Source organism: Crotalus tigris, unplaced genomic scaffold (assembly GCF_016545835.1).
Source record: "Crotalus tigris isolate CLP2741 ecotype Arizona unplaced genomic scaffold, ASM1654583v1 scf7180000020074.1721668, whole genome shotgun sequence".
NCBI lineage: Eukaryota > Metazoa > Chordata > Lepidosauria > Squamata > Viperidae > Crotalus > Crotalus tigris.
Window position 1 is genome coordinate 1,257,110 of NW_024097846.1, and position 27,806 is coordinate 1,284,915.

The window sequence follows — 27,806 nt, forward strand, 5'->3', positions numbered from 1 at the left end:
TCCCATATAAATAGTTTCATAATAAAATTTCCAATAAGAGCACAAACTTCAATAAATAAGGATGATTAAATATGAGCAAGAACAGAATTCAAGCATCTCTGGCTTTCAATGGGGAATTATGGCAAATTGATATCTGCATAGGAATGGACAGACATCATGGCCAAGAATGTTGACTGGAAGGCTGAAATCTTCCTGTATCAAGGGAAATCATGAGATAACCCTCAAACTTTTTCAGATTACACAAATAAATAAGAGCCTTTAAGGATTTAAAGATTCAAATGTTTTTTTTGCAAAAAGTTTAACAAAAACAAGATATAAGAAAATTTAAAAACAGATCTAGGGGACAATTACTTTCTTTTTCTTTTTTTCTTTTTACTATTTTCATTCTTGACAAAAGTACTTTGGCATAAATTTGAAGTAAGCCAGTCAAAGAGACTAGACCGTTGTGGCAATAGTATACTAATAGCTTAAAATAGAGATTTTTTACCAAATACTTTTTCAGATTATTGTGAGGGAAATCTAGGGAGGGAAAGAAAATCTAGATATTTTAGATGGAAATTAAATGAAGAATTTTCATGGAAAGAAGCAATTGTTGTAGACTGTAAAAACAAATTAAGAGTTTTTTGAAATTAATTTAAATAAAGGCATGGATATAATAACGGTTTGAAATGCAAATAAAACCTTTATTGAAAGTTATCTGATCTAAAAGTGATTTTAAAATACCATTATGGGCCATACCTTGGCATGCGATAGAGGGGATAAAGAGAGGTGTTAAAATGGATACGGTGTCTTATACACAATTACTTAGATGGGATGGTCTAAATTGGCAGTTAAAATCTTTGGAAGATTTGTTACATGAAAATATTACCTATTCTTGGTTTCAATATAGACAACTATTAGATAGATGGAAGATGGATCGTAATTTAGGTTTGCTTAGAGAAGATCAAAATCTTTTCAAGCAAGTAAAGGATCAAAGACAAACTCATATTAAAAGAATTTATGGGGTGCTAGTGGAACTGGATTCAGAATCAGAATTAATTAAAGATTGTATGATCAAATGGGCGCAGAATTTTGGTGAACCAGTTCTACTGGATACCTGGGAAACTATCTGGGTGAGGAATGTTAAGTTTACACAAGCCCAGAATTTAAGGGAGAATTTTTATAAAATGTTTTATAGATGGCACCTTGATCCACAAAAGATGTCTCTCATGTATCCTGACTTACAGCCTAAATGTTGGAGATGTGGCTGTTTGGATGCCACTTATTATCATATTTGGTGGTCGTGTAAAAATATAAAAGCTTTTTGGATTAAGATATGGTGGAACATTCAGAGAATTTTTAGAAAGAGGGTAAAATTTACTCCACAATTGTTTTTGCTTGATATTGTTACTGATTGTGATGCTAAGGAGGTTATATTGATGTTGAATTTGATTACAGCCGCAAGGCTGCTAGTAGGTCAATATTGGAAGAAGGAATCTTTGCCTACTTTGCAAGAGTGGTTTTTTAAAGTATCTTATTTGGCGGAAATGGCAAAGATTTCGGCTTTCTTAAAAGAGCAAACGCAAGATAAATTTTTTGCTGTATGGGAAAAATGGATAAATTTTATACAATTTAAATTGGATATGAAAAAATACCATTTAGCTTTTTTTATAACTTGTATAAAAACTCTACTTTTTTTTTCTTTTCTTTGTTTTTTTTTTAAATATTTTTTTTAAGGTTTATAATTCTTTATTCATATATATTTTCTTCTTAATTATCTTATAATTTTGTTAACTTCTTTTAATTAAGCCTATATTCTGCTCTGGGAAGCTCGGGGGGGAGGGAGGGGGTGATTTGGGAAGGGTTGGGGGAGGGTTGTATTGTTTTTTTTTTGTCTTATTGTAGTTGTCATTGTTTTTTTTCTGTCTTTGTAAAAGTTTTTAAAAAATTTTCAATAAAAATTTGTACTGAAAAAAAAAAAGAAAGTTATCTGATCAACATAATTTTGAATCTAAGAGGAAGAGGAAACATAAAATATTTTGGATAAAATGGAAAGAAGAATAATTAAAGTATTCCCCAGGGAATAAATTAAGATTTTTCAGCAATAGTGATCTTATGTGAGCAGTAAAAGAATTACAAATAAAAATGAAGTTAGCAAAAAAAATGCAAATAAACCAGGGAAATGGTTGGCATCTGAATTGTAAAAGAAAGAGAAAAGAAACCAATACTGAAATTACAAGAGGGAGATACTATTTTACTGGATAACATGGTTATATATAAAAAAACAGTATTATTCTAATTTGCATGAAGGACATGCTATAGGTCTAGGTCGAGTCTTCTCTGCTGCTGTCTCTGCTTTGCGGAACATCCTGCCTCCAGAGGTGAGGAAAGCCCCCAATCTTTTGGCCTTCGGCAAAGGTGACAAAACCTGGCTCTGTGGCCTTGTGTGGAAGGCACAGAAGACCATAACACCACCGGGCTGGCTAGTTCCTTGAGGCCGGCCCCCCCACACTTTAATGATCCAATGTAAAATGGCCATCTTAGGATTTTTCCCCCCTTTTGATGTTTGTCATTATTCCCTAATTTTAAAAATGTTAACCATAATTTAATTTTTAATGTTAATGTTAATTTTTATATATTGTTTTATAATTTATCGGTTATATTATACTGTACACCACCCAGAGCTCCTCTCTGAGGGAGATGGGTGTTTTAGAAATGTAAAGGATAAATAAATAAGTAAATAAATAAATAATCAATCCATTGGAGAATAGCAATTAGAAAATAAAATTTACCAAGGACTACAGCATATCAAAGGCAAATTATGAAGGGACATATAACAATAAGGAAAATTTCAGAAAACATTAAAAAGGGAAAACCAGGAAAGATGCCTGAACCAAATGGACTATCAAGTTTGTAATATAAGTGCTTGAGGATGAAGAGGGAGTCAAGCTATTCTCCAAAGCGCCGGAAGGCAAGACAAGAAGCAACGGAGAAGCAACCTAGAACTGAGAACTTTCCTGACAGTTAGAACAATTAATCAGTGGAACAATCTGCCTCCAGAAGCTGTGAATGCTCCAACGCTGGAAGTTTTTAAGAAGAGAATGGACAGCCATTTGTCTGAAATGGTACAGGGGGGTTAGATTAGAAGACCTCCAAGGTCCCTTCCAACATCATCATATCATCATCATCATCATCATCATCATCACTATTATTATTATTATTGTTGTTGTTGTTGTCCTATGTCGTCTCTCTTGTTTATTTTAGTTCTTGAAATGCTGAAAAGAAACATAAGGCAAGATCGGAGGATTGTGGATAGATTTTAAAAAGTGACACATAAGTTAAGAGCTTCTGTAGATGATTTGGTGTTGGTTCTGGAAGATCCAATAAAGGAGAATATTTGTAGCTCAGGGTTGAAATGGGGGGGGGTATCCTTGGTGGTTTCTGAGCTTCCTTGTTTTCTTGCAGACATTCATTACCAAAACATTATCAGTGCTAGTGACTAGCTAGTGATCATTAGTGATAATGTTACGTAGAAGCGTCTGCAAGAAAACAAGCAAGCTTAGAGAGCACCAAGAATCTCCCATCTGGAAGATCCTTTAAAGAGAATTGAACGAATAATAGATAAATTAAAATAATTTAGTGTATTAGCAAGTTTTAAGATTAATAAACAAAAGACAAAGATGGTAACAAAAATATGAAAATATAAGATCAAATATCTTTATTTATTAAATGTTTGTTTGTTCATTGATTTATCTATTTATTTATTACATTTTTATGCCACACATCTCCCTTGCAAGGTGACCCTGAATGGCTTAATAATTGATGAATCAAGTGGGTTTTTAGACTGAAAAGAAGGTAAAATATTTGGGTATGGCAATTATGAACTATGTGCTATTTCAAAAATAATTATGTTAAGATGGGGAATGAAGTTAAAACAGATATGTTAAGATGAATCAAAGCACTATTATCACTGTTGGAGAAAATTTCTGTGATTAAGATGAATGTTTTAACTAGAATTTTATCTTTGTTTCAGACAATAACTGATTTGTCTGAAACAGGATTTTGACAAATGAGGCACCATTTAAACAATGGCAAAAAGACATGTTTGTATGGCAGGGCAAAAAACCATAAGTTAAATATAAAGAATTATAAAATGGAGAGGTAAGAAAAAGATTGGGTCTACCTGATCTAAAACTGAAGATGATGGAACTCAGAGATAACTAGACCGGCTGTTTGGATTAGAGAAAAGACAATATCTTCACTTACTGTAGAGTTGACTGGAAATTCCTTATAGACTTTTTGTTTGAAACAAAAAAATATGAACTCATGATTCATGGTTTTGATAATTAGAAAAAAAGTCGAGACAATAGAAAAAAAGAGATTTTTGTAACAACAAAGTACAAGATAATTTTGTAATTGTATTTGCTGCAATGAAAATTAGAAGCTTCTTCCTATTTCTTTTATCTTTTCTTTTTGCACTTTTCTCTTCTTTCTTTTTCTCTTCTCTCTTTTCTCTCTTTTACTTTATATTAGTGTTTATCTTCTTTTAAACACACACATGCATACACACACACACATTTCAAGCATCTGTTTCACAGCTAAAAAAAAATTCCTTGGTTCAGAATGCATTCACATAATTACAATCCTACCAATGGCTACTTAGTTGTACATCCCTTCACAGCCAAAGTACTCACTCATGGGATTACAGATCTGCTAATACATAGAATTTTAATCACAGTTCTGGTCAGTACATTAGTTTACAATGTTGTGTAACACCACTTACCATTCCAACAGCAGGATCAGGCCAAATTTCTTCACAGATCCGCCATATGGATTCAGCCACAGATTAAATGATAATCTCCAGCAGAGCCTTCTGTTCAGAAGTACGTAGTCTAAAATTAGAGGAGATTTTTTTTTAGTTGTTTTACAAAACAACACTACTAAAACTTTAGGACAGTGTTTATTTTGAGAAGTCCTTTTCAAAACAATATGTAGGGAGCTTATACTGAAGTCACCTTTGGGGTTTTTATTCCTTTCATGCAGGCAGGCGAACATTGTAATGTTACTTGCCCCCAATGGGCTAGAGAATGCAGAGAAGAAACAAGGAATAATAAGCCAAAGATGAAAAGCCTGAGAAAAAAACATAACCAAACCAAAGAAAAAAATAGAAGGGACAAGGGATGACAGATGGGGCAAAAGATGGGGTGGGGCTGGGTTGAAACTATTTTTGCTAACTCTATGTTTTGCTAATATTGTAGAATTAAAACTGAAATATAAATAGAGTATAGTGCATATTCCATTTTAATGATTTTAATGCATTGGCAATGGAATTTAAGTCCGCTATAGTAGAAGGCACTGAAAAACACTAAAACACTTCTTATGAATTTGTACATCCTGTATTATCTGATTTTCTCTGTGTGCTTTAAGAAAAAAGGTGTTTTTTTTATCTGACCTATATCAGAGTCTGAATCTAAACGTCCAATCAACTGATGGATTACAGCAGACTGTCCTATTTCAAGAACAAAACACCTTATAATTAATTTGATTAAAACTGAATGTGAACCGTCACCAATACATGCATTTTCTATGGAGAATTTTTAGCTATGGGAAAAATCTGTAATATAGGCTCCACAAACTACTGTTTGTAGACTTTAATTTATTTGACATTTGCCCCTTTGGAGTTTTTAGAATTTTTGCATGTCTTTGCAGCAGAACATGATCAGAATTTTATGCAATTTCTACTGCTGTACAAAGGGAGGGTAGATACTTCCCTTTATATAGCAGACACTTCTTGAAATTGGTGTGCAGTTTCTTATATTCTATGTAAGAATTTTGGTCCACTATTCCATGGAGATCTGCTTCAACTTAGATTTTCTAGAATAAACCAATTTGAACCAGTTTGGTATAATGGTGGTGTTGGTCTACAAACTAGGAGACTGTAACAGTGAGTGACTTTCAGCTAGTCATATTCTCTTAGTCCAACCCACCTCACAGTGTTGTTGCTATGAGGAAAATAGGTGAGAATATTAAATAAAGCATGTATGTTGCCTTGAGTTGATGAAATAGGTGAAAGATATATAGACAGAGAAGATAAAAATCTAACAACAGCAAAACCAACAAATAATAATTAGTAATAAGTGGAACACCCATTTAGCTGCTGCAAGATCACACAGACTGGTCACAAACAACAAAGTAGCAACAATGGGGCACTGGAATATCTGCAAGAAATACCACTTGCCTGCAAACAAGAACTGGTGGAACCACGAAACAGGCAAAGTAACAGAAAATGAAGAAGCTAAAATGTTCTGAGGCTTTAGAATTCAAAAAGACAGGCACCTGCCACATAACATGCCAGACTTAACAATTGTCAATAAAGACAAAAAAGTCTTGCAAAGACATTGCAATACTTGGAGACAGCAAGAACCCAAGGAAAAGAACTGGAGAAAAATCACAAACTATAACGATCTGCAAATAGAAGTGGAAAAACTGTGGTGAAAGAAAGTATTACTATTGCTGTTACCAACAGCATCAGCATTGACAAAATCACCACCAATAAATTGCAGAAGGCAGTTTTACTTGGAATAGCTTACATCCAGGGATGATAACATTAATATTATTAAACAACATCTACCTACCCAGGTCCTTGGGTCCAATCCAATCTGAACTTCTGGTTGACTGTGTGACCAACAGTAATAATAACTGTTCAGAAAATGACCTATTTTTAGAGGGTTTGGTTCTGGGTTCTTACTTAACCATTCCAAAGTTCTGAATTTCCTCTTGATGTTTCCTTTAAGGAGATAAAGTTGTCCAGGTTCTAAAACAGCAAATCATCCTGAAGGCATAACATTATACCTGACAGTGGATTCGAAGTTTTTATTGTGGAATCCCCTGCTTGGTTTTCCCTAGATGTTATGACACCATATAGCTCCAATATATTGTCTGTGTATAGAATATTTTTCCCAAATTCTGGTGGATCACCCAGTTGCTTTCTCAGGGCAAGCTTGAGATGAACATCAATTTTCCTGATAATGATCCATGATTTTTGCCTTGCCATTTTCTTTTGATTTCCATTTTTATCCAATGCTTTAATGGTGATATAGTCATGAACAGTGCCAAGGCAAAATAGGACTGCAAACTATGGCTGTCTCAACTCTGTGTGGATGGGTGAAGCTGCAGAAATTTAGAAAATGTTTTATAACTCTTTTCAGATTGAAATATGTCTATTCAATGTCTATTTAACAGAGGTCTCTGGAAATTTCTTTTGAATGGGGAATTACTTACTTAAAATATAGGGTAGTCAGAACACTTTGATGAAGGGTATGAAAGTTTATTGGATTTATCTACAGCAGGGCTGACTCAAATCAGCCATCTTTAATACAGTACCTAGTTACTCCTGTAATTGAATTGGTTTAGAATTGATTTTATAGACTGGCACTTTACATATTGCATGGTTTTCTGATAAATCAAATGAAACAAGGACAAAACGTAGCCACTGTTTGTTCACTCAGCCTCTCTTTATTTATTTGCAAGATCCATGTGAGGCTGCGATAATATTCAGGCACAAAGAGATGCAGAAATATGCAGAAAATGTTTAAAAAGAGCAAATACTATTCCATTCTACTACCTCAGCAAATAGAAGATGCTTCATCAGCCACTGAATGCTGATGAAGCAGAATATAGTATTCTTGTTTGTCCTGAAACACTAATGGAGGCATCATAGCAGCTATTTCAGCAATAAACAATGTGTGGCCAAGTAACCAGCAGTTCCAGATGCTACCCTACACTGAATGCTATTTACCCAAGATATTCTCCCACTCACCATGAATTCTCTGAATACAATATCACATATCAAATTTTCAGATGCATTGAATATTAACTAGGAACTCATCTTGGTACTTTTATCTTTCCTGAAATGAACAACGTAGGAATTCATCTCTGGCTGCTTTCCAACCCACAGCTAAATTAAATCATTTTCTCATCGCCAACCAGGATTTTATGTCCTAGCAGAATCTCTCCCTTCTGCTTGAGAGAGCTGTGCAAGTAGTGTTTGAAAACGATCGCACTTAAATGCGTGAGATGCATTTAAGATTGTATTAGAGTCAAATGAAAAAAAGACAACGACTAGAAATACAGTTAACTTTAATTAAAATTTAAGTCCAATAAAAAGGCAACCAGGAAAAAAGAAACAACTCTTTCTTATACTCTCCCTCCCACCTCCCTCTTCAGCTGAAGTCAAAATTCATCCTGAACGATCCCCCTTATACTTTCCCATCCTTAAAGAAGAACACCACGTTAAATGATTGAGAAATGAAGAAAGGACTGTACTGTATGCGCTAAAGAGCTTTCCAATGCTAACGTTTAAAAGGAATAATTGTGGAGACGTCATTGAATTTCCTTTCCAGGAAATGGTGGCATTTTCCCCTCCCAGGCTCAGAGGAAGGTGCCAACACTGGAGCACCAGGACAGTCATATTTATGATATTTTTATGAGTTAGAAAAGTATGGAAATTGGCTATCGACCCAGAAGTCACATGTGAGAATGTCTCTCTAAAAATTAATTCAAAAATGTCATCATCATCATCATCATAGATGAAGACTAAGATGAAAAAAACCCAGTGAATGGTTTACAATTAATGTGCTTTGTGAGAGTCCTCAGGAGAAAGAGAGAGAGAACTGATTTGTGTCTAATGGATTTCAATTTTCTTTTCTTTTTTTCAAAAGTAAGGTGCTGGAGAAACTAGATGAATCAATCCTATTAATGTGAGGGGGAAAAATTTAAGATTTGGGTAATCCAATGGCTTTTCTCAGTCTGTTTATAAAGAGCAAAGAATTGTCCACACACACAGCTATATAGATTTTTATTGGAATTAAAGGACAGGGCCAGGTGTTTTGGTGAGATCTATGTCTCAGCTGGTCCTTTGCAGTTCCAGGTGTTTATAGAGCCCTGGCTTGTTATACAACAATTGGAGAAGTTTTCTTTCCCCAAAAGTTGATACTATTAATTGACAGTATTTTTAAAAGATGAATTCTTTAGATTGGGGTGTCAAACTGCCGGCCCGTGGGCCAGTTTCATTATACTGAACAATACCATCCCATTGCCGGCAATGGCAAAACTGGCCCGATACATTTTCATGATGTCACGTGACATCGTGAGTTTGACATATCTGCTTTAGATGTTCCTATTTATAGGTTCTAGATGAAACAATTAAAGTTTAAGAAGGCTATCTGGATTATATTGATTAACCCCTCCCCCCATGAGCTCAGTATCATATAATGTTCTTTAGGATAATAACCCAGATAGGTATATATGAGGTAATTTTTTTCATTCTGTGTTGTCTCTATATTCCATCTCTTATTTGTTATCTTAACAGAATAACAGAGTTGAAACGAACTTTGCTAAAGGACCTGTACTAAACACTGCTACATTACTCATTTAATCTTATTTCCATATCTACAATTTTCTATTAATCAACATTATGGCATCCTAATGGTCTTTTCTAATGTCTTTACTTCATTTCTTAAAATCTAAATCAGGATTTCATCAACTGCCTAATGGCAAATGGTCTTTAAATCTTGCCCCACTTATAGAAATGATTTGGGGAAAGCTAAAAATTTGTGTTAGAGGTTTTCCATCAAAATGAAATGGTATAATATGGCTGGGTTCACACATCATACAATTTGTGGAACAATACATGATGACTTGATACATGCATGAAGTTACACTCTGATAATGGTTAACAAATGAAAATTAAGACAAACTGTTTATTTATTTGATATATATGTTCTCTTTTTTTCCAGGAGTGCAAGATGGAATGGAAAGCTTTTGGTCCTTCACGTTTTTCTCACAACAACTTTGTGACGTTGGACTAAGAAACAGTGAATAGCCTAAAGATGTTCACTGTGTTTCTATGAATAAGGATATATTTGAGCCTGGATCATATAAAGAGTCTTTATATCTAGTAAATTAAGGCCCATCCTTGACAGGGCACTGCAGTGGCCAGAATGGCTTTTTTGGGAGGCCTACAAACAAAGTGAGAACATGACTAGTTTTCCATAGGCATGATAGGGTTCTCTGGCGTAAAAATTCTACCTTACTGGGACTTCTCTATTGAAGCTGTTTAAGACTGTTGATTAGAACAAATTGGAATCTATTGAACATTTTAAACTGAATGCTTAGAGTTTTATTTCTGATTTCCAATATGCTCTAGAGTCTCCTTTAGCTAAAAAAAGGGAGCCAATGAAAAAAGTGTTCATCACAATAGGGTGCAGCAATTTTTTGTGGGTGAAGAGCTATACTTCACAATCTGGAGGGGACAAGGACCATAAAGTGGGTTGAGAAATTCACAAAGGTAAGTTGGGCTGGATTTTGTACTATGTGTATTTGCATCTTAATCTGGGATACACTTCCTTTCAAATTTATTTCATGTATGTCCTTCGTCAAAATGCTAGGAAAGGATGCCCTCCATTTTAAACAATCAAGGGGACCCAGCACTGCATAAGATACTGATCCATAGGCTATTCACCCCAAATTAGCCAATTGTTAAATAGATTTAAGATGCGACAAGACATATGCCATGCTCTAAGCCTCACCAATTTTAAAAGAAGCAGAATTCAACAAATTATGACTGGATTCAGCCAGGTTTTACAACACAGTGATGAGAAGAGAGTAAGGAGATTTAAGACTATATATAGCATCCTTGTGCCTTCTACTATTTTTTTTTTTTTACTCTACCCACCCTCCTCAGGTTTAGGATATCCCATACTAATCTAAATTAGGCTTCCCCTTCAGTTGGATTAATCTATGATTCTAATGAATGGCAGACAGCCTAGTCAATTATTGCCTATTTTAGCTGAGGTTCATGGAGATTGTAATGCAACAAGTTTACAGGTCACTAGATAAAGAAAGGTTAGTCTAGATTTTTTTTCTTTTTCTTTTTCTGAGCATTTGGGGAGATTAATAATTGTTTGAAAATGGGTGGCAATCTTAAATAAGAACCCAAGAATAACAAAAGCAAAACTAAGAGCAGTCATTTTGGGAGACCCACAGGAGAATTCTTTGTAAAGTAAATCTTCATAATAGCTCATGATGATTCATTATGAATCTGGGTAGCAGGTTTACGTTTTAATTACCAGACTTTAATTACCAAATTTTCTCCTCGCCTCTTTCTCTTTTTCTTTCATGATGTTTAATCATATGTTGACTGATTAACTTTCAATGAGATGGTGTATACGAAATTGACAAATATCCAAATATGCTTCCAAATGTAATCAGGGTCTATACCAAACCCATCAGTAATTTCCCTACTGCTAATAATAGTGTTACTTTATTCCTAAGTAAGCCTTGTAAAGAAGATCAATTTTATAAACATTTGTAATTGTCAGAATATATGAGCAAAGTTATAGGGAGATAAAACCAATGGTGCATGAGAGGCCCATGTTGGCATTTCTGATCCTGTCCACTGGTTTCAGAACTAGCACAGAGACCTATAGATCTTGTGGCTGATTTAGTACACATTGATGGGATCTACTTGCCTAGTCCCAAATCAAGACCAAATCTGGTGATAATGCATTTTTTTTCATCACCTACAAAGTTATTGTTAAAAACTCTTTTTTACAATAGACCTCATAGCAGAGATAGGCACACAGTCATATAACGTTGTATCAGTTCTGTTCCCATATATATTTGGACAACATTGTTTCAGTATTTAAGAATATCAGCCACAATATTTGAGGTTTATTCATTTGCTGATCTTTCAATGTCACCTACTATAGGCGGTAGACGGTCAACTGTCAATACCCTTCTACAAACTTTGTAAGACATGTACACCGGTTTCTATGCAAAAAAGAAATTGATGCAAAGTTAATATCAGAAATGATCTGATGTTTAGAAGAACCAGTGAAGGCTATGTCTCCTACCCATGAAATTCTGCTGTCGATCTGAACCTTCCTATTTTCATAGAACTTGAAAGTAAGATTGTAATGTGAAATTTAGTCAGTACAATTTATTAAAAAGTGGAAATTTATTATCCATGACTTGGATCAGAGATATTTTATCATACTACACCTCTTATTTAACTTACCAACAGCAGGATATTCGTATTATTGCTAACACTACCTTATAACTTATCCCTATTAATAAAGTCATTATCCTTGCCCATCTTTTCTTCATTTCACTTCTCCTTGGCATGTCAGTCATGTTAATAAACCTGCAAGTTAAGATAAGCTGATGCATCTAATGAAGTGGACTCTTGCTGAGAGCTCTTTGTGTCATAATAAAATTCCTTATCTTTATGAAATGTGTTATAGGTTACAAAATATGTCACAATCAATTCATTAGACCATAAGTGAAAATGCTCTGAAAGGCTTGTATGATATGTTCATTCCTGCTTCATTCTTGCCCCAGGTCTCTTTTATCTGTCTGTTGCCTTGGTAGTGCCTCTTCCTCCTGCCCTTTAAGGCTATTCCCTCTGCCCTCTACATCTTGTAAAAGAAAAGGTCTGGAGCAGAAGGAACAGAAGTCCACATTTACAACTTCCACTGCAGGCCACCAGCTCCAGCAACCCTGCCAGCCCCCATTTTGTTGCAGAATTGTGGTAAGAGGAATGCTGGGAGAGGCAGAGGATTTCACAAGTACATACCTCTCTTCCATCTCAGGGTCTATAGGAAAGCTCATCAATTGGGCTTATTTTACTCAGGTTGGAGAAGAAAAGTACTATATAGCACTGCAGGAAAGCAGATGGTCAGACGATTCCATTTGATTGAAGTGATAGGTTCTTTTACTAAAAGAAGCTGGCTGCAGTAAAGCCAGGCTAGAATTGAATTTCCTGTGCGAAAAGGATACAAAACGTTTCCCCTCATCCTAGCCTGCCCCCCATGACCAGTTCGCCTTCAGCCAATGAAAATTTGCCTAGGTGTTTTGAGAATGCTGAGATGTTTGGGGTAATCCACATTCCTTCTCAGGGTGCATGGCCTTGAGGGCTGGCACAAACTGGTTCTGAGCTTCTCTGTTCCTCATCAAGCTGTCATCCTCCCCCCTATTTCCCATGACATACCCACACAAGTTTATTGCCAATTATCCCCCCCCCTCCATGCCAGTTACCCCTTAGCTTTTGAGGGCAGGATGCCAGCTAGGCACCAAACTGAAGATGACAGACTGTCACAGACAGTCTGGTATCCTTCTGATTCTTGAAAGTTTCAACAAAATTATTACCAAAGCCAAAAGCGCATACTCACTGCAAAGGATATTCATAACACATACTGTAGGTAACAACAAACATTCTGGAGTTTTCTTCCTTTCTGTTAGGGATCAGTCTGAAGCTTCAGATTCTCCAGATGAAAGAATCTTTACCAGGCTGATCTTCAGCTTGCAGAACACGAAGTGGCTGAAAAGGGCACACCTGATAAGACACAGGTGCAGAATGAACCAGTTGATCCAGAGCCGTTGGCTGTGCAACACACTATAAATTGAGTTGAGCAAAGGAAATCAAGTCACCTCTATGCAATTTCTTTGATTCAGCAAATTAGGCAAGCTGGTTGGAAAGGCTAGCTCAAAGAAGCTGTTACTTGACCAGTTCCTTGTCACCATCAATCTTGATGCTACCCATATGAAGTTCCTTGGCTTAGCTAGTTGACTTTTGTATTGGAACTGGATCATTCTTGGATTCTTTCTGAACTTGGGATTTGTGTCTCTGGACTATCTGAAAGAAATGCTTTTGTGTTGTCAATCCCTAAGTAGAATGTTTGCAGCTTGCAATGTGTTTGTGTTTTTACGGTTTAGGATTTATGACTTCAATAAATACTTTGAGTTTGTTGCTGGCTTTGTGTGCATAATTGGCAGCATACAGCAGCATCTGAAAGTGGATGATTCCTTATAATAACCCTCTCTTCTCAAGAAATGAGATAAAAGGACAGATATAGCCTTGATAATAGACACAGATTTATTTTAATCTCTTTCTCTCTCATGAATTTTTATGCTTAGCTGATTTATTCTCTGGGACATAGCCAGCCCCCATGGTCACATTTAACATTTTCAGAATAAGTTGCAACACTTCACAAAAATTCTTCACTTGGGAAGGTCTTGCCAATCCCCCAATGGCAATTGTAGCTGGTAGCACTTTTTTTTTTAAATCCCCAATGTTAAACTGGTTTATCTCTGCCATAACTCCTAGTCTCATTGATTTCTAGCTTTCTTTCTTGTTAGGTTGACAAAAATGAACAAAACAAAACCTGAGATGCAGTTTTTGTTTTCCTTGGGAAATTAAACTTGGCATTTAAAGACATATTTATCAAACAAGTTGGTTTGGAGACTGGGCTTCACAACATAGGTGGTTCTTGATTATTTAAATAAATTTCAATATTTGTTAAGATTACAAAGGGGTCTAATTGGGTTCAAACTGGAGGTCCAGAATGAGGCAATCAAAATACAACTTCCATACTGGCATTTTGCTTATGATATCATGGTAAGTGGCCTGGCAGCAGGGTCAGGATTTATGGAAATATATTTTGATTCTTGTAGATGGCATATTCGCATAAATAATCATGCTTCTGATATTGGTCAATATTATGATATACTGTGTTGGATGATTTTTTTTACTTTCCCAGGATTATTAATGATTTCTCAGATTTATATCTCCCTTTCCAGCCCCCAAATCAGAAGTATTTTGGGGAAGTTTAAAATATTTAAGGTTCTGGGCATGGTATTATGACTGAAGTCCCAACCCTTTCGTAGGTGCATCTGTGTTACACATATATTTAACAGGAGCAGGCCTGGCAACACAATACATTGCTGATTTTGATTCCCTGCTGCAAATGCCCTTACTGGACTTTACAATCTTCTGAGATAGTTGTGGACATTGAGATTTTTATAATTAAATTGATAACAGAGATTGCTGATGCTTTTCTAGAATGTATGCAGTATACATGGTGTGGTGTCTTATCATCAACATACAAGACAAATCCCAAGAAAAACTGCAAGAAAATGTATAAACTACATGGATAGAATTATAAAAGTACTTCCTCCCCTCCCCCTAATATTTATAGATATTTATATTTATAGACATTTTAAAAAGACAGCCCAATTAAGATTTGTGTGATAGAAGTCTGACATTGTTAGAAGACAGTTAGAACAGTCAATCACCATCCAAGGTGTGAATAGCATATTCTGAGTGACAATACAGGTAGGCCTCGACTTACGACCACAATGGAGCCCAAACTTTCTGTTGCTAAGTGTGACATTTCTTAAGTGAGTTTTGCCCTATTTTATGACTTCCCTTGCCACAGTTGCTAAGTGAATCACTGCAGTTGATAAGTTAGTAACACGGTTGTTAAATTAATCTGGCTCCCCCATTGACTTTGCTTGTCAGAAGGTCACAAAACGGGATCACCTGATCCCAGGAAACCACAACCATCATAAATACAAACCAGTTGCCAAGCATCTGAACTTTGATCACGTGATCATGGGAATGCTGCAAGGGTTGTAACTGTGAAAAAGAATCATGTCACATTTTTCAGTGCTGTTGTAACACTGAACGGTCATTAAATGAATCTTTGTAAGTCAAGGACTATCTGCACCCAGCCTGGGATCCCACCAAGTTGCATCGAGGCAATTCAGTCACTGAAATTTGTTGCCTGTATACAAGGGCAGACAACTTTTTACAGTTGGTTGATTTAGGAATCCCTTGCAGGGCTTTCAAAAGTAGACATAATTTTCAAATCAAGCAGTGCAATAGGCAGAAAAAGAGCACACCATGTGTGTTTGTGTGTGTGTGTGTGTGTGAAAACAAAGTGCTAAGGAAGCATCTGATGTAATCCTTCTTCCTCTCCTGGATGGGGGAGTGAAAAATGCTTCAGTTGCCATAACTGAAACCCATTCAGCTTTATTGATTTTCAGCGTCTCCCATGATGCTCTGAATTGGTAGAGGTATATGATAGATGAAGTGTACGATCTGTGCACATAGTTTTTCTGCATAAAATTAATTAGTTTAGGTGAAAGATTAGTCATCTGCAACTAAGTGCTTACTCATTTCACATCCTATACAAATGACCTAAACCATTCTATGGATTATGATGAATTTTGCAGTAGAACAGCAAGATTTTTTCCTTTTTCTTTTTCTTTTTAAAAGGCTGTTCATTTGAGTCTCCAAACCATCTTTCTTTCCCTTCAATCTTATGTCAGTGTAAGTTTTTTTCTCCATTAGTTTTCCTGCCTTGAAATCAATGATCCGCTAACCAGGAATGTACAGGAAGAAAGCCTCGAAATATTACTATTGGAATATGTTTGAACTGATTAGTCTTACTGCCTTGAAGTGAAAATATTGATCCACCCGACCTTTTAAAATCCTTACAGTCTTGCAGGGATCACCTTTGGGGCGATTGCAGTGGGAGTAAAGAAAAAGGATGAAACAAGGAATATTTGTATGTTTTCTTTAATGTGGAATATCATTAGCCTTTTCCCTCAGGACAAAGGAAATATAAAGAACAGCTTCTGCATATTTCATAGCCTTTACAATCCTGACTCAAACAAAACTGATTGGCTTGGGATACAAGTAGTCTTCAATTTACAACCATTCATTTAGTGACTGTTTGAAGTTACAATGGCAACTCATGAAAAGGTGAGCTATGAACATTTTTCGCACTTCAACTGTTGCAGCATCTCCATGGTCACCTGATCAAAATTTGAATGTTTGGCAACTGCCATTTATTTATGATGGTCGCAGTATCCTGGGGTCATGGGATCAGTGTTTGCAACTCTCTGGCAAGCAAGTCCACGAGGCAGCCAGATTCACTTAACAACAGTGTTACTAACTTAACAACTGCAATGATTCACTTAACAACTGTGACAAGAAAAGTTGTAAAATGGGGCAAAACTCACTTAACCAAGTGTCTTGCTTTGGGCTCAACTGTAATCATAAGCCAAAGAGAAATTTAAAAAGCAATAGAAAAGTAGGAGGAGGGGGAGAGAAAGGAGAAAAAAAGATATAGTGTAAAGAGGGAAAAGGAAAGAAAAAAGCCCCAACTTCCAACTCTCTTTAAACACACAGATTTTATGAAGAACAGGAACAAAGAAGAAATGGAGGACTTCAACTTTTCCGTACTCTAGTGATGAATGAGAAGTTTAGAGCTGCATTCTACAAACTCACCCTCAGAGATCAACCCACATAATTACTAGTAGTCAAAAAGAAAGCTCCCCCAGTTTGGAAAGAAGACATAAGATTATTTGTAGAAAATAGCATAAGGAAAATGGAAGTGAAAGGAAGGAGTCTGTTGTTTTTCAGAGGAATTTTTCTTTTGAAAGCCAGTCTTTCTCTGCTATGTAGATTCTTCTGCTTATACAAAAGAACTTCAAAGGTGCAAAGACAAAAGAGATAACAGACTTTGGGGAAAATAATTGTTTACTCACATTAAATCCTTCCCCCCCTATCTACCTACATGAAGTGTTTGTTGTTGTCATCATCATCACCACCACCACCACCACCACCACCACCACCACCACCACCTCCACCACCTGAGCTATGTATGGGTTTACATTTAAATTTAAGCCACACCATCATTGTGACTCTTCTGGAGTTGGCTTCTGCTGACACAAAACTAAATGCATGACTTGAAGCACATTTGGTAGAACACAATGGTGATGCAGTTTTAATGTTCTAAACAAGGAAATGAACATTGAAGCCCTGCAGTCATTGTAGTGTGTGTGGGGGAATGAGAACTGAGTTATATATGCCACCTAGTGTAATAACAGGAAGGAAGGAAAGAAGGCACTTCAGCCTATTTCCATAAAGATCATCTTCCTTACTCTCTATACCAGGGGTGTCAAACTCAATTTCATTGAGGGCTGCATCAGCATTACGGTTGCCTTCAGGGGGCTGAGTGGGTGTGGCCAGGATGGGTGTGACTACTGGGTGGGCATGGATGGAGTGGGTGTAGCTTACTGGGTGGGCATGACCAGCTCTACATCATTTACGTCAAGGATGCCTATGGGGGCCTGGGCAGGAGTGGGACAGATCTGAGGGTCTCTGGCAGAAGGGGGTGGGACCAGGGCAAGTGCCAAGGCAGGACCCTCCCTCTCCTTTCCTTCTTTACTTCCTTCTTTCCTAAGTACAGAGTGGTGGGAAAATATTTGAGATAAGGGAGGAAGAAAAACAGGCAAGAAACACAGCTGGGGAAGGTGTTACTCTTTATGAGGAATGAAGAAATGCACCATCACCTGGAAGTGCCCAGTGCGATGGTGCATTTCTTCATTCCTCACAAAGGTGACACTCCCCAGCATGCACCCAGGGGGCGGGGCCGACATGGTAGGGGCTGGTTCCTCGCTGTTTCCAGACGGCCTTGTGGAGCTAAGACTGAATGCGTTTCAGCATAGATGGCTACCGTAAAATTGTACATTGGCTCCTGGCCAGCCTGGCCCAGGGCCAAGGCAACGGGGGCCGTTCCCTCACTGTTTCCAGGATGGCTTCGTGGGCCACATGAAACCACTTCGCGGGCCGCATCCGGCCCCCGGGCCTTGTGTTTGACATGTCTGCTCTATACTGATGATTCTCCTACCCACTTCCCTCAGGCTAGATATCTGCCCTGAAGTCTGTCTTACTTTCCTTCACCATATTTTTTTTGCTGCTCATTCAAGGGCAAGAAAAGTTTCTGATCAGCATAAATGAAATTTGGAGACTTACAACGAACACATCAAGCACTGAAACTTTTGTCTATCTCTATACTTTGAATAATGTTTTAGCAAAAGGAAGCATGGTCAAAAGCATAGCCCAAAAGCGAGGTGTTTGGGCAGAAGAGCAATAGAGAATTCCAGGGCTCCAGGTTAGGATGTGAAGTTTTAAAAAAAAGTATGGGAGGAAAAGGAAATAGCAAGTCACTTCCATGGCTGTCAAGACTATTGTGTAGTTGTGCCTCTGTGGTCCCCAGAAATGGAGCTTGATTTGAGGACATCTTTACATTTTGTTTAGGAGGACTCCAATTTTGTTCACCTTGGACAGCCTTTTGATGATTCATTCCTAACCGGACTGTTTCAACAGTTGTCTTCTTTAGCATCAATGACCCCCAAAAGTTGTAGTTCTTCTCTGTTGTGGAAGGGTAATACTATTCTCTCTGCCTTCTCATTATGTGCCTTTTCATCTTTGTAACTTTTAATCTCTTTTTAAAACTGCTGTGTGGTGACTCCCCAGGATGTTTCCCCCAGATACCTCTCTAGATGTCAGCTTGGAGGAAGATGAACAAGTTCCTGGCATGTTTGGAGGGGAGTTGGTCAATGGCTCCAAGCAGCCAGCTGAGCGTGATTTGGCTAAAGCACAGCTGCAGTGGGACAGCCCTAAGGTGGGGAAAGCATGCAGCTGCAGGCAGTTAGCTATGAGGAAGAGGAACTGCCTTCTGCACCTGATCTATATGGCAGAGAAAAGACAGGAGCAGAGAAGGCCAGCCAGATTACTTATGAGGAGAAAACCTCACCCTTCTTGATGGGCTGCACCAGAAGCTGGCTATTTAGCACAGCAGACAGATGGAAGTAATGCTGGAAACATGTTCATTTCCTAGTTATGTGTTTCCTGGTTGTTGTGATCCCTGCCTTGCTTTGGATTGGCATTTGGATTTTGGTGAAGGGAATTGCTGGGGAATATTAATAAACCCACTAAACCATAGTTTTCTCTCTCTCTGCCCTCCCTCCCTCCCTCCCTCCCTCCCTCTGTGTGTGTGTGTGTGTGTGTGTGTGTGTGTGTGTGTGTATGTGTGAGCAGGATAGCACATGCAGTGACTGAATATACATTAAATAAGAGCTTATCATATTTTACAGTGTCATAAAGATTTTCTTAAATGTCTGCCCGCAATTGCAGCTCTTTTAAATATACTTATTATCATTTTTCAGATATTGCTTGCATGGAGTGAATTAAGAAGCAATTTTTGCCTCAAGTTAAATCATTCTGTTTTTGTTTTATTGTTTCTACAGGCAATCTGTATTGGGTCCATATCTCTTTATTTTGTAGCTAGTTTCAATTCCCAACTAAAATGCAATTTGCAGCTCTGCCAGACTTCAAACTAAGGACAAAAGAGATGGGTAGAAATAACTTTGTGATCTTTTAAGTATGTTTTTTGTTTCATGATTGTAGAGAAAAACAGCTTTTATCCCAAAGAGGTCTCTGCTGGCCATTTTATACCAGACCTTAAATCCCTCCTAAGTCCAAATCCATGAGCCATTTTGTGGCAATCTGTTATCACAGTGAGGGTTCTTTGAAAATCCAAACTAATTTACTGATGCAACCACAACACTTAGCCTATTATTGAGTTTTTAATTAATAAATCATAATTCCAGAATTGCAATAAATGAGAATAAACTGTATGATGAAAAAGAAAGTACTTAAATGTTAATTAAAGGACATCCCAAAACCTAATTAAAAAGTATATGGGTATTTTTTTTCTTGGAGTCAAAGGTCATGGATGATTCAATATACCTTGCATATTTGAGAAAGAAACTCAGCAACACATTCACAGAAGAAAGCAGACTGATTCATGTTTTTCTCCCTAATGTTCTGATAGAATCTAATATATTTATCTGACACGACATATTATATTGGAACGGAAGGCATGCAACATTTTTATCTGTAATGAACTGAGAAGGTTCATTAATTTTGAAGTATTGTTCTTGCGAATTATATTCTTGGCAAATAAAATTTATTTCTATAGTACAATACCTTTATCCTTTACTGTATTTCAAATCAGGCACTCATTGTGCCAAAGATGAAAGGCAACAAGTAATGGAGCTACAATTAACTTTATAGAAGAATAATTAAGTTAATTTCATTGCACTATCTTTACTCAACATATTTCCTTTCTGTAAATGACATTTCCATATAGTGGCAGAAGAAAGAAAATGTGCTCTAGTTAAAAAGTAGGCATAACATAATGTTGGAGGCTTTCCATTAGTGGATGAAGAACTAGTGGCTCTAGACATTGTTGAAATATATTATCAGTGCCACTCACTGTTGTTCAGATGGCTGAGACTGGAGTTTAGCAATTGGTACTCCATTCTATGGTGGTGGGTACAAGTTAGTTCACAAAAATAAAATCTAGAGGCTTTTCATATCAAACTGATGAAAAGGCAAAGGCCCTACCATCTCTCTGTTTACTCCAGTATTTTCTAGCTCCACAAGTAGATATTTCCAGTTTTTTGAAAAGGTCTATCTGGACTTCCAGTTTTGAGATCGCAGCGAGATGGATGCTGGGAAGCAGGGCTCTGCTGCCTATACCCAAATTTCTTACTGCTGGGGCCCCCAAAAGGGCCTGAAGTCACCCCAGAGAGGTGACAGACCAAGAGGGGACCCTTGTAGATCATGGGGGGATGGCACTCAACCCACTTGATCCAAGGAAGTCCTCAGGACCAACAGGAGAAAGACTGGCCGCATTCATGCAGCCAGTCAGAAGCGGCTGTCTGCCGGAGGAAAAAGTATCTAACAAGCGTGAGCAACATATCTGATCTGGGTGAGACTATTATCTTTCCTCTACAATTGTAAAACCTGTTCTTGAAAAAAAAATGACCCAAAAGGAAAGAACTCCCAGAACTAAAGGGAGTGTGTGTGGGGGTTTCTTTCTTACCCCTTCTCCCTGAATAAAAGCAGTGTTTTAAGCCTTTTGGGGGTAAAATAGAGAAGACTATAAAATTATTTTGGACATAACAGAGAGAGAGAGAAAAAAAGGTTTTGGGAATTATAATACTTTAAAACTTTTTTTTTAACCTTTCCTGGAGAGTATCGGAGCAAAGTCTTATAAAAAAATCCTGGCTGAAAAATTACAAAATGGACACCTAATGACACCTAGTGATAAACAAAAAGAACTACACAAGCTTTGTTTATATACTTTGTTTATATATTTTGTCTGGAGTGAGGGAACTTGGCCAGACGCCCAGATACAGATTACAGACTGAATCCTTTGATGTCCCTGAACTTCATAGCCTTGTAGATTGCAGCTGGAAAAACAAAACAAAAAAAAATATTGGGCTGTTTTTTCTGCAGGATGAATTACAACTAAAATTATAAACTATTTTGAAGCCATCTGGATTCTTTGGATTACAAATACTGTAGCTTCACAAACTACTCATACACAGAGTGAATGGTAAGGAATTACCAACAGTAAGACATTTTGGATTATAACTTTGGCAGATTGGCAACTCTGGACTTTGGGACAATTTTTTTTCTTTTTTCTTTTCTTTTTGCCTATTGGACTATAAACTCTTTATATTATAACTATTTATGGACAGTGGAAGTCTAAATATTGGTGACTTCCCTTGAAGAAGGCCCTATGGACTATCAACCTTGAATAGTAGGACCTTGTGAATTATAAATTCTGACTGAGTGATAAACTTGGATTTTGGACAATCGTTCCAGAAGTGAGCCTCATAAACAGAAGTGGACTACAAATCTTTTATATATAAGAACTATAAGAGTTATTTAAGATAAATATAAAAGATATATTGTGGTATTGATCATAAGATTAATGGTTTGGTTTAAGGTGGGCACTGGGGAAAGGTATTAGAGCTGATAAAAGACCTGGGGGGTGGAAACAAAATGAGTGTTCTGAATTTAACTAAAAATGGCAAGAAAACACCCTCAGCCCCATCCTCCACCTCTGCAAGCCCTGTGTATCAGAGATCAATCAAATCAATGCAAGGAAAAATCATGAGGAGACAAAAGACAACTTTGATAAAATGTATCAAGAAATCCATAACATAATCTCTCAATTAGAAAGCTTTAGACAGATGGTTACAAAGGATGAACAAAGAATTCAGAAAATAGAAGACAAGTCAGTACAGACTAAAAGATGAAAACCAGAGGCTGATGCAGGCAAATAGAGAATTGGAAGATTCAATGACAGTTTTGGAAATGTAAAAGGCATCTTACTTCTTAAGATTTCAAAACATAATGGAGGATAAAGAAGAGGACCTCGCGGACTTGATGACGGAGCTATTGGCTGAAGCACTGGAAATCAGGAAATAGGAAATGGAAGGAGAGGTAGATCAGATATTTTGAGTCAATTCAAGCTATGTGAGGAGAAACAAAGTCCCCAGAGAAGTACATGTCAGATTTGTCAACAGATCTATAAGAAGTGAGATATTGAAAAGAGCGAGAGATGATCCTTTGCGTTATAAAGAAAAGGAAATTGTAGTGTTGAAGCAAATCCCCAGGAGAATAAGAGATTATTCTAAGATAAGAGAATATAAATTCCTGACCAGAAAATTAATTGAAAAAGGAGTGAATTTTAGATGGCTGATTCCGAAAGAGATTTTAATTAATTGGGACGTGAAAAGATACAGATTGGACACTGCACTCAAGGCAATGGAATTTTATGAGAGATACAAAACATTTGTGGAAGGGAAAGTCCAGAATTTTGTGCAGAAAAAGAAACAAACAGGAAGAGGCAGCAATAGAAGGAGCAGCCAAATCAAGGGAAGAGGAAGAAACAGAAAACACAAATACAGAAGAAGGGGCAAAAGCAAGAGAACAGTGACAGATAAGAACAATTAAAAGAATAAAACCTAAATTTAACTGAAGGAGAAGGAGAAGGAAAATGGGATTTTCTCAATGAATATAAATGGATTGAACTCCCCAGCAGAAAGATTTTTTTTTACATGACTACAAAAATTAAAAATGGATACACATATTAAGAGGCAACTCTATAAATTGTTGGAACAACCAAAAATTGGGAAACTTCACTTCACAATAGCACAACAACAAAAAAAGAGAAATAGCTTTATATATTAAAGAAATAATGAATCCTAAACAAATCTATGCAGATGAAGAGGGAAGAATATTAATGGTGGAAATAATGATAAATCAAAAACAGATACTTATGGTAGCTATATATGCACCAAATAACAAACAAGGAGAATTTTACCAAAAATTACATAAAAAATAGTGGAATTGTAATATCAAAATATTTGCTTAATGGGAGACTTTAATGAAATCATAGACGGAAAGCTCGATTACAGAAGCAGTAAAATAGGGGAAAAGGGGAAGGAACATACTAAAATTTTCTTCAAAATGGCAGAAGAAATCTGTATACAGGATATATGGATAGAAAAAAATCCCAAAAAACCACAATATACATTTTACTCAAACAGACTAAAATCATGGTCAGGATTGATATGATATGGATATCTTCTGAATTAAGTACGATTATACAAGAAATTGAGATAAAAATCAATATATGGGCAAACCATAATCTGATAAAAATGACCTGGAGAGGAGCTAAAAAAAAATTAAGATTGTCTCTGAACCAATCTTTACTGAAAGCGAAAGAATTTATACAAATAGCAACAAAGGAAATGGAATTTGTCTTTAAAATAAACAAAAAAGAAGAGACATCACTTCAAAATGTGTGGGATACGGCTAAAGTATACTTGAGAGTTAGCTATAACTTACATAGCGAAAAAGAACAAAGAAAAAAGCAGCAACAAACGAGTTAAAGAAAGAATTTATGAAATTAGAATTAGAATTACAAAGAGATACACAAAAGAAAATACTTTTAAAAAATGGAAATAATAAAACATAAATTAAACTTAGCTGAGGCAGAAAAAATGGCCCAACAAATTAAAAGGGCAAAATAAAATTTCTTTGAAAATGCTAACATTTTATAGGTGGTTAGCATACAAATTGAAAAAAGACAGCGAGAAAAAATTGATAAACTGCAAGACTCAAAAGGCAATTTACAGTTTCAAAATGACATAATTTAAAAAACAATCAAAGACTTTTATGAGACACTTTATGATACAGAAGAAACTTCTCAAGAAAAAATAAAGCAATACATAAAAAAGCTGAGTTACCAAAAATTCCAGAGAACATACAAAACATGCTAAATGAAAAAAATATTAATGATGGAGTTAATAGAAGCTATAAAAATTAAAAAAAATGATAAGACTCTGGGTCCAGATGAGCTACCTGCAGAATTTTATAAATGTTTACAAGATACATTAAGCCCATTAAGAATTGTGTAATGAAGTACTCTTAGAGGCTAAAATATCAAAAATATGGATAGAAGCCAACATTACTTTAATACCTAAAGAAGATTCGGATTTGACGCAGATAAAGAATTATAGACCAATATCTCTGTTAATTGTGGATTATAAAATTTTTGCTTCAATAATAGCAGAAAGATTAAATAAAATTTTGATTGAATTTATACATACAGATCAAAATGGATTTTTATCTAAGAGATAAATAAAAAATAAGAATGATCTTAGATATTTTGGAATACTATGAAATGCACCCAGGGAAGCAGATGGTGCTAATATTCCTAGATGCACAGAAGGCTTTGATAACATAAATTTATGATTCAACAACTAAACAAAATAGATTTGGGGGAAAACTTTATAAATATAATTAAAACAATTTATCATAGACAAATAGTTAAAGTAATTGTAAACGGAGACTTTACAGAAAATTATAATATTAAAAAAGGCACAAGACAAGGATGTCCATTATTCCCATTATTATTTATATTAACACTGGAAGTACTGAATAGAAATATTAGGGAAGACTCAGAAATTAAAAGACTGGAGATAAAAGATGAAAAATATAAACTACAAGAATTCACAGATGACTTGGTCTTTGTATTAGAAGAGTCGCTTGAGAGAAGCCTAAAGCTTATGAAAAAGATAGAAGAAATTGGAAAAGTGGCAGGACTGAAAATAAATAGAGAAAAGATCAAAGTGATAACAAAAAACCTTATGGATAAACAAAAAAAAATCAATTATCAGAAAAAACAGACCTTCAAATAGTTAAGAAAATCAAATACTTGGGGATATATTTAATAGCAAGATGTGCAACAATAAAAGAAGACAACTACGTAAAATTATTAAAACAAATAAAATTAGACCTGGAAAAATGGAAAAATCTACAACTACAAGGGGAAAAAAGCTAGAATTAGAGTGAAAATGCTACAATAAGCGAAAGAAAATGGAGGATTTGGCCTGCCAGATTGGGCTTTATATTATCAAGCACCTGTATTAACTTGGTTAAAAAAATGGATAACTCTTAGAGATAAAAGATTACTATACCTAGAGGGACATGACCTACAATCTGGATGGCATGCCTTCTTATGGTATGGGAAGAATAAAATACATAGATACTTTCAAAACCACTACATAAGAAATGTACTTCTTCTAGAATGGGAAAAAGTAAAAGCGAAAATCTACACGAAAATACCTTGACCAAAAGCCAAAAATGGCTTTCAACAATGGAAGTGTTTGTTCACCCAAATTTAATTAATTATGAGAAAATTGTGACCTATAAAATCATTTTGAATACTGAAGGGAAACTAAAATCCAGTCAAGAATGGAAAGAACAGGGCATTGATCTATCATGGTGGCCACATCTGCAAATTCAAATGAGATATGAAAAGGATGTTAAAACATCTGGATTTTATAAAGAACAGATAGAATTTGACCAGATATTATTGACATCAGATGAAAAATTGATTAAGAAACTGTATAAGTATATGTTAAGTTTAAAGATGGAAGAGGAACAAGTTAAAGAAACAATGATAATATGGGCAAAAAAATTTGGGCATAACATAGAGTTAGAAAACTGGCAAAGCCTTTGGGAAAGAAACTCCAAAATAACAAAGCCATTGACTTACAAAGAAAACCTATACGAAATGTTCTACAGATGGCACTTAACATCTTTGAGGTTAGCAAAAATGTTTAAAAATATGTCTAGCAATTGTTGGAAATGTAGACAAAAACCAGGCACATACTATCATCTTTGGTGGACATGCCCTAAAGCCAAAAGATTTTGGTCAAGAATACATATATGGTTAGAGAAAATGACTAAAAAACACATTGATTTTAAGCCACAATTATTTCTGTTAGGTATAATTGTAGGAAATTATGAGAAGGAATGTGTATACTTAATGTTACATGCGTTAACTGCAGCGAGAATTGTATTTGCTCAACATTGGAAAGATGAAGAACTACCAGCAGAGGAAGAGATAATTAAGAAAATTTTAGATTGTTCAGAAATGGACAGATTGACACTGAAAATGAAAGAGAAGAAGATCCAGAATGCTTTAGAACAGGCATGTCAAACTCTCAACATCACGTGATGTTGTGCAACATATTGTGACTTTCCCCACATTGACGGTAATGGGGTGGGCGCAGTTTTGGTGTGATGCATCTGACCAGCGGCCGGCAGTTTGACATGCCTACTTTAGAACATGGGATACATTTTATCAATGGCTAGAAAAATGAGGTAGAGAGAAAGGAGTTTAACATGCATTAGTAAACTAAACATTGAAACCCAGACAACATATTGCTGATAAAATATGAAGGATTTGTGATTATAAAAAATAAACAAAATATTGAATAAAGAAAGAAAGAAAAAGTCTATCTGATAAAACTATAGAATTTCCCCCTATAATTTGACAGAAACCTTGTCAGATTTTTCTTTGCTATATAAGATACCAGAATTGCTCCAAGATGTTGATAACACAAGGACTGAGTTCTAGAAACTTCCAGAAACTTGCAGAGGAATGTTGAAATGTAAACATGTGAACTAACTTTTCTTCCCTAGAGCATGACCATTATATGTTATGGAGATTCAAACAGTTAATGGGGATGGTGTTCCTCATTTCCCAAAATAATCTTTTAAGAATTAGGTTAGCACTATACCAATAATGCCCCTGAATTCCCACCATTGTCATCACTTAATTTGGAAGCAGGGAAAATGTCTAGAAACATCACTTGCTATATTCATTATTTTATTGTGTAAACCAAAATAATTACAAAGATTAGCCTAGCCATGTCTGTGTAATTATTATTCTTATGAAATCTTTCTCCATTAG

At 35.9% G+C, this 27,806-nt stretch overlaps 1 protein-coding gene across 6 annotated transcripts in view; it reads right to left on the reverse strand.

The window, feature by feature from the left end:
* B3GALT1 (beta-1,3-galactosyltransferase 1) overlaps nt 1–27,806 on the reverse strand; it is a 403,097-nt gene that overhangs the window by 114,872 nt on the left and 260,419 nt on the right. For all 6 annotated transcript variants that reach the window (XM_039365432.1, XM_039365430.1, XM_039365428.1 and 3 more), the window contains one exon: nt 4,763–4,871. The gene's annotated coding sequence lies outside the window, so the exon portion shown is untranslated. The remainder of the gene's footprint in view (nt 1–4,762; nt 4,872–27,806) is intronic.